The sequence below is a fragment of the Contarinia nasturtii genome, unplaced genomic scaffold, assembly GCF_009176525.2.
Source record: "Contarinia nasturtii isolate CC-2019 unplaced genomic scaffold, AAFC_CNas_1.1 Cnas_scaffold_129, whole genome shotgun sequence".
In the NCBI taxonomy this organism is placed as follows: domain Eukaryota; kingdom Metazoa; phylum Arthropoda; class Insecta; order Diptera; family Cecidomyiidae; genus Contarinia; species Contarinia nasturtii.
The window spans coordinates 2,383,035-2,400,075 of NW_022197486.1; the positions used below are offsets into that span (position 1 = coordinate 2,383,035).

Consider the following 17,041-nt stretch of genomic DNA (forward strand, 5'->3'; position numbering starts at 1 on the left):
AGAAAGATATGGAACAAAAGATACGACCAATGAAGCTGGGATAAAGTTCTAAGAGTATTACACTAAATTTTAGTGGTGCTCTGAATGATTTCTTTTCATTTCACATCGAATAATATTGAAACGCTTTGTTTCAATCGTTGTATAGTGTGTTATGCACCAGATCGCACCATCATCATTATCTTGCTCTCTTTCGCATTACAAACATCGATAGTAGCATACAATGTAACAATATCCAGACACACACATGGTTTGGCGAGTATTGAAAAAGGGGAAATTGATTTTGTATGTCAAAAATGGGAAAATGCTCTCAAAAATCTGTAAAATGCTTCTCGAAATTGAAAAAGAAGCATGTAGAACCAAGTGGAAAAATGCATGACAAAAAAACGAACTGTTCGGTCTCGCCTTTTTTTCGATTTTTGCGAAAATTATTATTTAAGAGGTAATGAATACTTATCAAAACGTAAATAACGAGGGAAGAGAAGATAAGCAATGAAGGCAGAGATGTGGATTTTCAAATTTTAAGGGCGTAGGGATGAAATATTTATTCCACATTTTTAGTAAAAAAAAGTGAATTCCATTTTTTTTTCAATTTTGACAAACGCCTTTTTTCCCCATTTTTTTGGTATGCATTTTCCAAAATTTCGTGATACATTTTTCCTTTTACCACAGAAAAGTAGAGCATTTAACTGCACATTTGCTGTCTTACAAAACGTATGAAATTTATTTTGTTGGAATTCGTGCTAAGGTGGTGTATATTCAATTTTTGCCACTCTTTCCTCTCCACCAAACCACCCGATAGCCGATCGAATTCGAATATGACTATGGGGTGTTTATGTTTACGTGTTTAGTACATGTATGTGTGCATGAGTATTTATCTCTGAAGCAATGTCTTTCTGCATTTTATTTTTACGGACGCTACACAATATCTCTATTTAGTTCGATGGACTCGATTCACATGTTGTTCATTCAATTGAAGCTGGACAATGTAAGTGTGTTAGTATCTTTGAGAACGAAAAGAGGAAATGATACTTCACAACAAACGAACGGGTAACTGTTGTCTTCGTAAACATTAACAACCGAACAATTACATGTTCGATCGATAAGCCGATTTCCAACTTAAAAATGAAATGCGAAACAGAACCCGATAAAGTAGAATCCAAGTGGAATGGTAGCATTTGTGCCGAAAGGGTCAATTTGGCCACAATATACGAATTTGCAAGATGAATAAGTAAAATATAGAAAAAAAATACACACACAGAGAGAGAGAGAGAAATAGGCATATAACAAAATATGTCAATCGAACGATGGATCTAATTTAGTACGTACATACACAATCGGACATTCTCTCTTCGATCTCTGTATCAAATTGTTGTTGTTTATAGTACTCTGTTCGAGCTGTTGTTGATTCGTTGCACACACGCATTTCACATGTACACCGGCACTATAATTTTTGTTTCGTTCGTTGTTGTGTTGACGACATTGTTCATAGTTCGCTTCGCTAGCTTATATTGGCATTAAATGGATATAACAATAGATTTAAACGATAGTTACACGCCTAACAATTATCATCAACTGATTATTATTAATCACTGTGCTGTTCTCTACTATACTACACGCTTCATGTATCATATGCATGGCATGTCGTTCGAAATGTGTGCTCGACCAAATCCAATTCTATGCTCTTCAAAAAAGTATTCCATCTATTGTGTGAATAACGCTTTGATTTTCAAAACATACATACATTTATACATTTATACATATAGAAAGTGTGCACATGTTATCAATCACCCTTTAATTCATAACCGGCAATCCAATACAGTTCTGATTTTCCGAAACAAGTGGCTTGATGCAGCAAATTATTGAACCGGAATATTGGATTTCAAAGACTATCAATAATTGTGGCTGGGCGATGATTAACCACAATCGGCATCATAAAATATAACGACGGTCGACACCCAGCACCGGCCAGCCCAAAAATTAAAAGCCTTTTATAGTTTGACCTGTCAATTTCGAAACATTTTCGACTAAATGTGATGTATATCTTAAATAGTATTGAAAATAGACACACACACACACACACACACATGCTTCGGTGTTGTACAATCAGAGGCGTTGAACGAACCGGGAATACTTAAAAGTCCAGCCTCTCTCCTGTTTAATTACATAACAGATCGTTCCAAGCAATGAAATTCTAATGAGAAATATTAAATTAAATTATAACTTTATGGGGCAACAGCAGTAGCAGCAGCAGTAGCAGTGCCAGCAGCACCAACATCAGCAGCAAACTGTTTTGGTCAATTTGAATGTTCATTTGTTTTCTCCATTTTCAGTTCTTTTTTTGCTTTGTTTTTCTTTTTCACATATTTAAAATAATACATTTGATCACCCCTGCCGGTTTCTGTGCCGAGTGCCTTTTTGTTCAGATTTTCTCTCTGTTTTTGATTTAGCGCACCGCATTGAAATCCGGTGTGCTAATAGGTTTTCAGCCATAGCATTTTCATACATAAAAACACATGTAGTTGCATAGAAAGTGTTTGCCACTTGAAACCACATCGATTCCACCATACTCTCTCTCTTTCTCTCTCTCTCTCTCTCTCTCTCTCTCACACACACACCTAATCACATATATATAATGTCGAAAGCGTTTGCGAATAGGTAAAAAGTGAAAACGTTCTCTCTTTCGCATTCAGAATACTTGCTCTCGTAGTAGTTGTGTTGTTTTTTTTTCACCACTTTTCTTTTTCGCATATCAAAAACATAGTGTATGTGCATGATGATTATGGTATATGCGCTATTTAAGTTTATGCTGTGCACGGTTGTACGTGTACGGATGTTTGTTATTTCTTTTTTAATGTGTTTATAAGTAGTTTTTTGGTAAACAGTTTGCATAGTTAACAGTTTTGTCAAAATGAATAGCTAGAAAATCCGGTGTACAGCAACGTCGATTACGATGACGACAACAACGACGACAGTGTGGTATTGTATCGAAATGAAATGTTAAAAATGGTAAGAAGTACATACAAAAGTTTGAATATTCAGTATGCTGAATTCTCAGCACTCAGTGGTTTCAAAAAGACTTAAGGTTAAAAAGTATACGCTCCACTTCAGGACAATAATCAAAAATATGAATATTTGTACATTTTAAGAGGAAGAGAGTGGAAATGATAAAGGAATAAGCAAATATTCACATAAAATGTCAGAGATAAATGAAATAGATTATTTAATTGCTTTTGGTTATTCGCACACACACGAGATAGAGAAATTATTGTTTATATATGCATGCAGAGAATCGGTGATGGCACCCATTCCACTGTTACCTCAACGACACGACTGAAATAAAGATGAATTTCCGTTCAAATATATTGACTCGCTCTCTCTTTCATTCTAATTCTCTTCCTGTGTTGTGAACACACACACACACACACACATTCCGCACATAAACAATTTATCTACTGGAATATCGTTCGTAAAGTCGATACACCTGACTAGAAACATTTTTCCGGTGTATACAGTAAACACTCGAACGCATTGAACGAAGAACCGAACACATTCAGAAAATCGATGTGCACACACCGATTATTATCGTCATCGAATACGAATTGGCAAAGTCTTTCATTTTGAACAAATGTTTTGCAACATCAATTTCACTGCGATAAGTGCGTGCATCGTAAAATCGTTTTGATTTGATTACATCACTCATATAGTCGATCCATCGTATCTCTAGAAAAGAGAGATATAATTTGACAACGCCATAAGTGCGCCCAATTTACGAAATTGTTAACTGACGACGATTGATCACTAAATTGAAACCTGATTTCATTCGAAAAGAGAATTGGACAGTGACGAAGATGAACGGTAGTAAACCATTCAATTTTTCAAATTAAACGATTTATTGAATGTGGTTGATTTTAATGGCTTTTAGATTTTGATGATTTTCTGAGAATTTGAATGGATTTGAAAAGAAAAACATAATTTTTTTGATGATTGTCTAAAGCAATGTCTAGATGCCTCTAATGTTATTTTTTTCAATCAATCATTGAGTGACTTGACCGCTGTGCCACACACTAAATATCAACAGTTGCGGGTTTGTGTTTACACTGGTCACAAAATCAAAGCATCGGTGTAAAATGAAATAAATATCAAAATATTAATTATGGAAAATTTACACGATACCAGAAAATTGTGATTTTTCTTGTCTGATTGAAAATCCAAAATAATCGAGTAAGTTGGACACATTGAGATTTTACTGTATTTCCATTTCATTTCATTTTGGACAATTTTCCGGTTTTCTTTTTTTTTCTCGCTTTCTCCCTGCTCTCACCTCTAGTTATTGTTATATTGTGCACATTGAAGTCAACAGCATCTCTAGCTCTACAGAACAACTAGTATTCAGTTAAATCCAAAAGCTAAATAAAATTAGAAATTCGTTTTAATTTGCTTTTCCAATTTGTTCGCTTCAAAAGCCATATTGTACGCGTGCCTGTCCTCTTTCGTTTCATTTTTTTGCTGGTTGTATTCTGTTTCCTTCGGATTCAATATGAAGCCGAGGCGAAATTGATTTTAACACAACACACATAAAAAAGATTACATAACTCGTTGCAAAAAGAACAACAGTCGCCCCAACAGAAACGACGACGAGAACTAAATGAAAAACGACGAACAACCGGAAAAAAGTATGCAGCAAGCGAAAACGCGAAATCAAAAAAAATATCTATATATAAAATATACGGCGAACGATAAACGATTGCATTGACATAGCTTATACCTTTTATACAAATAAATTGCATTAAATGCTGTTGCTTACACAGGATTTTTTTGCCTATATTTATATGTATGTGTATGCATCAAGCATGGGAAAACCGTGGCTTTCGCGTACAAATGAAGTTAATATAGAATTTTAAATGGTAAATTCAACGCGGGCGAAAAAAAGGGCACACAGAAAGATACCTGCACAAATTTAACGAATTCAACTTTTTCGTTTTGACAAACAAAAATAAAACATGAACACAGCAACGAACGAGGCGATCACATCGACGTAAAAGATCGGTGAGCAAAGAATAGCGTAGTTTTAAAACTTGCAGCTTTTATAAAAAGTGTACGCGTATAAAGTTTCTATCCGTCGAAACAGTTCGTTGTTGTTTTTTTTTAATAATGTTTCTTAGGTGTTCTCTTTTTTCAGCATTCCACTTGGTCTCTTGCTTTCTCTCGCTCGTTTGCTCGCTCATTGATGCAATTTCGCTTGGATTGTTCATGCTGTTACCATGCTCAGAATATGTACATTCGTAATTAAATGAAAATGAAAAAAAGGGAGAGGAATAGAGATAGAAAATGTACGTGTGAAAAAAAATCAACGAGAACTACAGCATAGTCATTTCAGCACAATGTCTTTTTTCCTCTCTCTCTCTCTCTCTCTCTCTCGACATTGTTTCGCCTCATTCTAATCTCATGGAAAATCTTTCCGTTCGAAATGTTTATTAAAACCCCTAAAAGATAAATGAGTATTGATACCGATCCGATTGCTGCATCGTCGTCGCCAATATACCAAAATTTCATAACACGGAACGAAAAATGAGGATTTTTGGCTGTGTGGATGGCTGTACTATGTGTGTGTATATATGGGGGGGCGTATTAGGGTGAGTGAAAGTCATTCGATCGCGTATGTGGAAAATTATAAAAGTATGAAGAGTTGCACCGAAATTCCGAAACGAATAAATTCTCGTGCCAAAAGATTTTTAGATGGTTCTTTTTTCGGATTATTTTTTTTGTGTTCATTTACTTTGAGCAGCTCATTTTGCGAACATATCTTTTACCATTCGGCCGTAATAGCTTTTTTCATTTACGGTTGCTGTTGTTGTGTCGATTCGAAAACCAGTCTTTTACTTCCGCTTACGATTCGACGAAAATATGAGAGAGTGAGGTGAGGAGTGAAAAGGGAACGAAACAATTCAACGCAAATACTAAATACAATAACACCGAGAGAGAGAAAAAAACTCTCCTGGAAACTTTCAACCGAATGTAAAATTACAACGACAACAACAACAACGGGAAAGGAATTGAAAAGCAAATGCGACGAAGAATCGTCAACAACAACACACAAAATTGGGAAATGAAAATAACTCTTGCAAAATAAGTAATTTTTTTCCTCGTGTCGTTGTTGTGTGTATGAGGGAGGGGGGGGGGGGGGGGGAGAGGTGAAACCTATCAGAAAGTGTGTTTGTTTAAACCAAGAAATATTGTTTGCTTGTTGAAGAATGGTGCACCGCCAACCGGGAATGGAATGAGGACGAAGAGGTGTGTGCAAACAAAACAAAACACAACAGTAACATGATACCATAACCATCAGATTTACCTATGCAGAATTTCTTTTATAATTTTTAGCGACCCGCACTCACAGCGAAAAAATGAAAAAAAAATTGAATTCACATGCACACGACCCACGACCCACGCGTGAAAGGATAAAGACAGAAAGTCGAACAAATTAAAGCGCGCGAGCAAAAAAAAAACACATATATATATAAACATAACTACAAATAACCACTGTTATGCACAATGTTGTAAAGCAACGGAGAGAACAAAACGAGGGAAGAGAAACGAAAAACTAATATCGCAGCAAATCCAAACGAATGCAAAAATGTCTGCTTAATCAAATTCAGTAGTTTGATTGTTGCTTTTAATTTGGTTTGTGCAGTTTTGTTTCATAGAGTTTCTTTTGTTAAGTCTCTTTGTTTTCAACAAGCGAGAAGTTATTTGAAGCGCGCATTAAGTGGCAGCGTAGCAAAAACACACACACACACACACACTCACAACCGAATTCGACGTTTTGTCTCTCTTTCTGCTCTGCTTTTGAATTTGGTTGTGCTATTTTTCCATCACCATATGCTTCCGTGCATTCTGCATATGCTCGTTTTAGCATTGCCACATTTATAGATGCCTGAATTAAAAAAAGACTGCGTATTTTCAATGATTTTGCCGGGTATATTTACGTAAACAACCAGTTACATAAAACAGTCATATTAATTTTCTGTACTATTATTTCTGCCGCCCTCTGTCTCTCTTCCGGTTCAGTGCTATTGCTGCTTTTTTATTTTAAACTTATGTGCTTTCGGCTTATGAACTTCAAAACGATTACCACTCGAACAAAAATTATAAATTCCCTTTTTTTCGAGTCGAATATTGGTCTCGTTTACAACCATCAAGTTGCCTATTAAACAAGTACTTTATGTTGCCAAGCCATGTCAATCACACCAAGGCCCACACAAAAATTATCAACATTCGACGAATGAAATTTATGCCATACAACTTATTTTCCCACATGGAGTCTATTAAATGACAACGACAACAACTTTGAATTGAATTGAAACTTTTGACGAATTCTGTGCGCGAGAGCGACAAGTTGAAAATCTTATCTCCTTCTCTTTGCGTCACATATAATTTCGATTTTCGAAAAATTCATCCCCCCCCGAAATAAAACGAGTAAATGTATTGAAAATAAATACTCTAAGCACTGAACCAATTTAAAATTTCGTGCTTTTGCCATTATTTTCGCTTCGGTTCGAATAAAATTCGAACAGACACACATAAGACAAATATATTTACATTTATATGTGTGTGTGTATGTGTGTGAAAGAAAACGAACAACGCTTATGCTTACCATCTTCTTCTTTTTTGATATTTGGATGCATATATAATTTCAATTTGTGAACAAATAAATTCACCAATGAACATGAAGAATGTAGAACAACAAACAAAAACAAATATATAATAAATTCATAAAATTTCACTCAAAGCGTCGACCGAAGAAAGACAGAGAGAAATAATGATAAAGTTTCCTATGAAAATCTGTAGATGCTTAACTCACTTGTATACACACACAAATATACATATTATTATCCAGTTGCTATGAATGGCAGGCAATGTAGCTGAGAAAATAAGGAAAAATTAAGCAAAAAAAATAGAGAACTGAATGCAAACGTAAGAAAAGAGACAGAGCAAACAGAAAATCGAAGCATCGAATGCAAAGAAGAAGTACACTGAAAGATTTCAAAATGTAGGCATATTAAGATGGAGCTTATTCGTACGGCTTTCATTTTATCTCTCATAAAGTTATACTTTGTGCATGTAAATGTACATATCTTTGCACAAATTATGTGTAACACAGAGTAGCATTGGTGGTGGCGAAAAAGAGCATAGAGTGGTACTCCCTTGTTACACACATCTACACACACAAACCTGGCCAAAGAGAATGAAAGAGAGCGGGAGTGAGAGTGACATGGTTCAGTGTATCAGCTATACATATATGTATATATAATGTGTGTGTGGATAAATCGCAGATTTCGCATACATTGCACGCGTTCAACGTTTTCCAAGTTATGTTCCGCGCTCATTCTCAAAATAATATCAATTCAGAGTAATAGAGCAATATGGATATCGAGTGCATGGTGGAACACACACAGAATACTGAACAGGAAGTGAGAGCAAGCGAGAGAGAAAGCATAAAAGACATAGAAACACGGTGAAAACGTACAACGCGCATCGAAAAGTCACAAATGAAACAAATTTTCATACTCGTCCTGTTTTGTCGTGTTTCATCCTACTTTTCGTACATTTTTTATGTGTGTGTGTATGTGTTAATATTCGGTGTGTTCTGTCTCTTGTCTTGTACATATTCTTCTTCTTTTTCATCATATTTTTTATTCGTTTAGCTTTTATCATGTGGCCCGTTTAAACTATGCCATCAAATAGTACGATAGTAGAAAATATTTCAACCATCATAATACACACATTCTGAACACTATACATGGAACTGCTGTACGACCATCAACACCTCCACCACCACCATCATCATCATCGTCATCATCATCAGCAACAGCAACAACATATATGCAGCATTTTGATCGAGCCACTCGCACCAGCTCTTTCCCCACTACCACTCCCATTCCCGTTCTATTTTTCTTGTTGTTTTTTCTCTGTAGTATTTTTGCGAATATGCGGCATGGCTATGCTGTTGCTGCTTTTTCACTCGTTTTCAAAATCAAATATTAAAATTCTAAAGTGTGTACCATACAAGTGAGTGCACATTCCATGTGATGTGGAAAGAGCCCGCACAACAACCAACCAATGGGGTATATCATAATTTTTGAATCGCGCGCGCTCCTATGCACTCACTTAAAGTGAAATATAAACATATTTCCCTGGAAAAAGTTAAAGCTTTACCTCTTTTACTCATTTACTTTCTATCATCGTTTTTCATTCTCTATTTTTATTTTTTCTTCTTCCACCGAACTGGAGAAGTAATGCGTGTTTGGAATGAACGGTCCACAATAGCATTGCCACTGTCTAACATTTGATTATTATCATTTATTACTAGCGACACGTAGGCAAATGGAATGCAAATTACATAAATCGTAACGCTTTATAAGGCTTTTACATTCTCTCTCACACATTCAGTTTCTCATACATACATTCTTCAATTGGACGCATTCCAGATGATTAGATGGCATTTACACTGTTTACAATCTAACACATTTGACTGTCGTCGTTTCGTCAGTCAGTTATTTTTTCGCCGGTCGAAAATCTCTCTATTCAACCTTTTCATCGTACGTCACTCTCATTTTTTCTTCTCTCTCTTTACTTTCATTCTTCTCTTTAAAAAAAAAACTGATAAATATTCCCGAATTGAGCTACCGATTACACCGTTTTTCAATTGACGACCAAAATACGATATTGATATTGTGCAACGATAAAATCGGTAAAAGGTTTTCAGACGATGAAAAGATGATTTGCAGATATTGTGCTTGTGCAACTGTGTATATTTGTATTTGTAAGTGTGTGTGCTTGTTGGAACTTTCCATTGCGATGATATGATATTGCGTATGCCGCCGCACCATAGAATATCATTGCTATATTCCATACGCTCAATATATTCACTCAAACATACAGCAATAATAATAAAATTCACATCGACAAATATCACCATAGCGATTAAAATTTATAATATGAACATGTAATTGCAAAATACCTCTTCCTCTTTGGATCCGATGCCTTTGCTATTGCTTCAATGCGCCTGTAGTTCAGAGATCCTTTTCGAGATGCTGTTATTGGATGTCGTTTGAATCCAATAAGTTTGGCTTCTCACGGCTGTTCTGGATTGGTTTTTTCTTTTTCTTCTCTTCTCATGCAGGTTTTTATTCTTGCGCTTTCGTTTGGTTTCTTAACGTTAGTGTTGTTTTTCTTCTTGTAACGTTCTCGTGTTTTTGTGTCTTTCGGTTTTGGTTCGGGTTTCGAATGCGCGTTCGTTTTTTTTTCTCTTTTCTATCTATTTATGCAAGTAGCTTTTCATTTTTTTTTTTTCATAGAGTTTTTTTAAACATTCGTTTTTGCCCTATTCTTTTTTTTTTTTTTCGTTCTGAGTTTCTACACACTTTTTTGTTATTTAAGTACGGTGTTTTTTTTGGAAATTTTTATTTATGTTCTCTTGTTGAGAATCTAAGTTTGATGTGTTTGCGGATTCACGACACAAGAAATGAAAGCGTATGCCGAATTTAGGCGATATTCAATTCCAATGCTACCGGTTCTCTATTCTTTTTTCTTCTTCTTTTTCTCTCGTTCTAAATAATTCGATTCGATGAGTTCGATATAAATAAACGTGTGTGTATGCTTGTGAAATCCAACTGGTTGTGTGTTTATTTAAGTTATTTTTTTTTTGTGCAACTTCGGTTGCTGTTTCTCGTGTTTGCTTTCTTTTCTAACAGTTGTCGGTCTCTTTTGTAAAGCTTTCCTGCAATTCAATACAGCTCATTCCATTGAAATCGAAACGAATGCTTTTTTTCGGGGCAAAATTTTCCTTTCTTCTCTACTTTGGGGTTTCTCCCCGTCTTTTTTTTTCAATTTCAGTTCAATCCGTTTGATTTTCTCGGCACACATATACGCAGATACACTCATACACAGCAGGATTTGGTTCTCGGGTCGACTGTATGTGCGAGAGCAAAGTGTATTCAAAATGAAAATTTCAGTGTGCACCAGCAGCATGCACTATCGTTTTATGAAGTCGAGATCTCTTGTATGGGGTAGGTTTTCTCTGTGCTTTTAAATGGACGTGTTTGAGTATGTTTGTGGAACGTAGTTTCATTAATTTCGTTCTTTCTATCTTTCGGTTTTTGTTGTTTTTGTATTTTCTGCAAATGATGGTTCGACTTGTCTAACTCAATGTAATCGAATTGGTGCGAGTCCAAAAAGATACTCTCTTCTTTGCCGTTTCCCTCTCAAATCTATTCCTTTGATTCACTATGATATTGCTCAATTCTCCGGCTGATGCTATTGCTTTTGCTGCTGACCTCTTCGCAGCAACTTCTTTCTTCTGGTTATTGCGTGGATATTCGCCACTCTCGATATTTGAGCTATTGCCGATTTTACAACTTCTATATTGTTTTTCTTTCTCCTCACGCTGCTCGTTTTTTTTTGTTTTATTATTTTAATATCGTTTTTTGTTTGTGTGTTTTTTCTTCGTTCGTCGTCCTGGTTAAATTGTTTGTGCTCGCTTCCACGCTGCCCCAGTTCGTTTTCTGCGAATGAATTTTTTGGCAAATTGGCAAAATGAGCGTGCACAATGTGATATGAAATTGAGAGAATGGATATGATGCGACTTGATTTTTTTGTGTTGTTGTTGCCGTTCCTCAAACTCTCTGCTCTCTCGATGGTTGTATGTTATTAATATTATTTTTTATTATTTCAGCTTTATGTACTAATTCAATTGATGAATCCTTCAAAAATGATCGCAGTTCTTTTACGCTACACTAATTTCCCCCCTCTCTATCTCTATCTCTCTTTATATCGTTTGTTGTTGTTGTGCGATACAACTGGTTTCCACTTCACTCGATAAAAGAGATTGCATGGAAAGTTGTGGTTCTCGATGATTTTCGTCTCTTATTCTCTTTTTCGGTGTTCTTTGCTTTCGTTTTGTTGATATTGTTATTATTGTTGGTGGAACCGATGTGCGTGTTATTATTTCATGGCACACATAGATAGATAGATATGTTCATCTAATGCAATCACTTGTCCCGAAATGCGCGCACCGAATAAAAAACGGTTTTACTACCCAGAAAAAGAATGTGCGCGCGTAATATAGCAATGAATCCACAACAAATATATATATTTCCACCAACCGAGCAACACAACGACAATGAATAGAAAAAAAAATCGAGTTTGAACGACGGAACAAAAAAAAATAATCCGTAAAATTGCACGATAAACGGCACAACAAAACGAGATTCACATTCAATTATCACAAAAATCTACGCCTTCACATTACAAAATGGTCTTTTTGTCTTTTCTAGATTAGAGTTTTGGTCTTTTTTTTCGCTCTTTCTCTGTGTATATGTCTATTTTTCGCGCACAAATAAATATATGTATACCGCACCGAATTAGATGGCAGTCTCTCTATTTCACGCAGTGATTTGATTTTATTTTTATTTTTTGCAATTTAACTCTAGTTACTGTTCTGTTTTTCTGCTGTTGGAGCTTTTTTTCCTCTGTCTTCTGCAGATTTTTTTTCCGCTCTCGCTCGGTTCGTACTTATTCTCTCTTTTTTTTATTTTGGTTAATTCGCCCCGCTTGGATTGTGTACGCGATTATATTTTATATATTGGCGGCGGGTGGCACAATGAATACACATCGGGTGAGTGAGAAAAAAAAGTAACTGTAGTACCGTATCACAACGAAACAAGCATCTAAAACGAAACCACTTTTGAATTGACTGGTATAAGTAGTGAAAATGCCAGGCCGAACGTGTATTCCGACTGAGCAGGAATAAAATATAAATTATAATAATAATAAAAAGTAAATGACGAAAGATTGAATCAGGAGAACAACAATGTCGACCGAATCAACGAATGCGCCGCACAATAACAACAACAACAAGAAAAATTGCTTTTCATACGGTATATAAATGTGTACGATTGTGAATGTTTGTGCTGTTTTCAGTTACACGATAAAATGATTGAGAGAGCGAAAATATTTTCACTAGGATTCACTTGCGGCGAAAGACACCAACTAAATAGGATTTTGTTTGCCTTTTCCGTTTCACTTCCGTTTTCGACTTGAATCGTGGAAACTTTGCTAAATGTTTTGAAGCTTAGTTTGGCATTTTATTTTTTCGTTGTCTCTTTCTTTTATTTTTTTTTTCCGCCGTATTCCACTGTCTATTTATTTATTTATTTTTATTCTGTCCCTTTCCTGGCGTTTTATTTTTTGTTTCACTTAAACCACGAATGTTTTGAATGTTTTCACCGTTTTTGTCTGTATCTGTCTCTCTGTGTGTCTCTTAGCTTTTGATGATTGTTTGATGTTTCAAGCGTAAGCCACGCGTGAAAATGTGTAGAAAATTCGTAATATGGTTTATGATTTCCGTATACTCTTTTTTACACTTAATTTATTCCGCGTTTATGGCAAGGGAATTTGCATCAAATAGCAGAGCAGCAAATCAAACACAAAACATTGACAACAACAACAACAGCAGCAGCACAAACGGCAACAAAAGAGTGTGCCACGGTGAATTTGTTGGATGAACGCGGCAACTCGTTTGGTTCGTCTATATATGTACGCCCGAAGAAAGAGAGAATTGCACACGCATTCGCTCAATCGCAGACAATACACACAACAATCAACGTGTATATGTATTAGATGTGGTAAAATGTGGCGCGGTAAATGGGAACGTGATTCACAATAATGATTATTATGATGTCGAACTGTCAGAACACATTCAGTGATAGTTATGGCAATAGCGACGGTTAAATGAATGGCATACTCGAATCGAATTCATAAAGTGCGTTGATGTTGTAAACGGTCGACACATAACTGCTGCTCTTGCACAATTTTTTTTTTGCACAAATATAAAGCACGAAAACTCCAACTTCTATAGTTCGACAATCACACACAGAGTCTTTGAATCTCTCATATGTTTGAATGGGCCTTTTTAATATTCTCGCTTCCTTCCGCTTTAGTCCTTGTTCACCGTTTCTTGCAACATTGAAATACGCACATACACATAAAAATACAAATGAATCTCGTTAGTTCGTTAGTTCGTTCACACTCACTTTGCAAAACAATAATTAGCACTTTAGCTTTTGACTATTCACCGCGCGCGCCGTATGGACATTTGCTACAGATGCAAAAATCTTCGTCGTCGTTTCTTTCCTTGTTTAGGCGAGAGTTTCCTTAGTTGATATGATATATGTCAATGTGCTCCAAGTGTATACTTTTCGTGTATGATTAGCAACAATAAATATTTGCCAAATATGAGTGTGTGTGCTTGTTTGTAAATGTGGCACAACCAAACGAATGATGAATGAATAGAGACGAATTAGTTACTGTTTACACACGAATGCATTGGGCGCATGGAGTGAAGTGAGTGCAAAAATGAAAAAGTTTTTCCTGCCGCCCAAAATCCAAAAGTCACAGCACGATATCAAATAGCTGTGATCTCTGTCGTTTGTGCTAGTTATACGTGTATAAGTTCCACTTTTCTTCGCTGGTCTTGCCGCATTTGGTCTCTGATGGTGTTGTGTTTGTTATGTGGTGCACTGTAACACAATATGTCATACAGAATCTCTCGTTTCAAGAAAATTTTCACGAATTCCAAAGCAATGTCACCAAACCAGTCAAATAGCCAATTACGTACAGTTTTCGAATGCTCGAGAATTTCGAGAAATTGCAATTTGTTATGCTATGAACAATTTAGATGTGGCTACTAGTGCTGTTTTCTGTTGTCTTTTCTCATGCATACACTGTGTACTGGCATTTAATTATGCTGTCGTACTCTCAATTCACTATCCCTTGGCTCGTGTTTGGGTTTTACTTATTAAAATTTGTGTAAATGCAAACGACGAGAATTTGAGAGAGAGAATATGCCGTATCTAAATATTCTGTGACCGTTGTCAATGTTTGTCGCTTTTTGTTTCCCAAAAAATCGTATGTGAGAATAAACAATTTCACTGTACGAATCACTCTAATTCAGTGTATCTGTTTTATTAATTGTTATTTGTGTTCACTTCAAGTTTTTCGCTCGATTCCTTTTTTTTTCTCTTTTTTGGTGCGTTTTTGAGCTTGTTTTTAAATTTAAGTTTTTTTTTTTTAATTTTTGCTGTCCTTATTTTATTTATAGAATTTTATTTTATTTTTATTCTGCACTTAGTTTTGCATTTTTCTTTCGGTCAATGCATATTGTGTTGGTTGCAGCGCAATGCTCTCAAGACCATCTCCCATCGGTATCTTGTTCTTTCTCTCTTTCCGTTTTTTTTTCTTTCGCAGTGTTAGTTGTATTGTTTGATATTTTCTCTCTTTACAATTTGTATGTGCATTGAGTGTATGCTATTTTGTGTTGGTGAGACAGAGCGCGCACATTCGCGACAATACGGATAGAAATGCATTCGAGCCGTTTTACTCGTTTATCATTGTTTATTTGTATTTTGAAATCATGTCACGTATTTTGTTATTCTCGCATACACAACTCACGGTCCGATTCTCGATTGTCTATCTCTCGTTAACGTTATCGCGTTTTGGACAATTATGATGAGAAATTTTGAATTTTCCAACACTGAATTATATAGATGATACACTAACTCTCGTTCTCTTTCGCTTTCCCTCTATCTTTTTTCTCTCTTTGACGAAGCGTTTTCGCTCCGGTTCAAATGAAAAAGAAAAAAAATCTGTAAAATTTTACACAGCGGTCAGTGAGTGCATGGAATTTTAACTTTAACTAGATGGAGTGATAGAAACTGCATTCCAAATAAGAATAAATCAAATTTTCATCGTCAATTTCATTCCACATAAATTATTGTTATTAATCTCGTTGTTTCCGATTTTGCTGTTCTCTCTATTTTGCACAATTTCTGTTTGGCTTCCGTTTGGATATGGATGCATTCGCCGAAATTTTAGTATCGTTTGCAATTTTCTCTCGTTTCTCGGGTTGCTTCGTCTCTTTACGATGTTCTATGCGTGTATTTTTCCTCTTGTAATTCCCGTTTATGTATATATACACGTATATACACTTGCTTCACAGCTAAATGTTACCAAATCACATAATTTAGTGCAGCGAAATAGCGACGAATTTGGTAAAAGTGCATGTTATGGGCGAGAGAAAAAAAATGGCACGGGGAAGTAAAAATGCCAATTCGCAACCAGGAAAACAACAATTTTGCCAATTGACACAAAATATAAATCGCGGTATTTATATCAATGCAATCACAGTTCGTATTTTCTGGTTTTTGCACAACAATTCAGCGAATCACTTTGATTTTAATTTGTATTTAAAAAAAAAAAAATCAAATGTCACGAAATTTTCACCGGAATTTTTCGTTTTACTCATAAACGTAACCGATTCGGTTTTAAAACTTTGACAAGACTACAAGACAAACAATTGAAATGTGTAAGAAAGAAACTTTTTTTTTGTTCCCAGTATATCAATGTAAATTAAATTCCTGTTGTAACTTTTGAACTGTTACAATTTCGGCTTCCTCTCGGTATTTGTTTTACCACCCGTTTCGACAATCATCAAAAGGATACTGAAATTGCTTTCGCACTGGAAATGTGTATTAGTAGCCGAATAAACGATTTATTTGGTGCTGCTTTACTGCCTGCTGTGTATTTGTGTATTCCTGCTGATACGATTTTTTCGTCCTTCTCCTCTCGCCTCGTTGTGTGTGCCGAATTATGTTCAGACTTTTCTTATCCGAAATTATTTCCATGTATTGGTTGGTTGAATGTGCGTGTATTTTCATAACGTGTGCATATCAAATTGTTGCCGTTTCATTCTATTCCATTCACTAATCGGCCAACTCTTGAGTGTATGTAGTGTATGTATTGAGGGTCTTCATTTGGATTCGGTACCGAATACACCACGTTCCCGTTTTCATTCAATTGGTGTTTCGTCTCATTTCACGTTATGAAATGGGAGATGGAAAAAGAGTACGAGCACTGCAATATGTGTGTGTGCGCGTGTATGCATTGTGTACAAACCGTTTTCATAATGTTGAAGAGCGCAACCTCA

The 17,041-nt window shown here is 35.7% G+C and overlaps 1 protein-coding gene across 1 annotated transcript in view; it reads right to left on the bottom strand.

Annotated features, from left to right (window-relative positions):
• The window catches only part of LOC116349418 (limbic system-associated membrane protein), a 61,303-nt gene extending 44,806 nt beyond the window's left edge, over positions 1-16,497 (bottom strand). Inside the window, exon 1 of the mRNA XM_031780829.1 lies at positions 10,019-16,497. The gene's annotated coding sequence lies outside the window, so the exon portion shown is untranslated. The remainder of the gene's footprint in view (positions 1-10,018) is intronic.
• Positions 16,498-17,041: the final 544 nt, after the last annotated feature.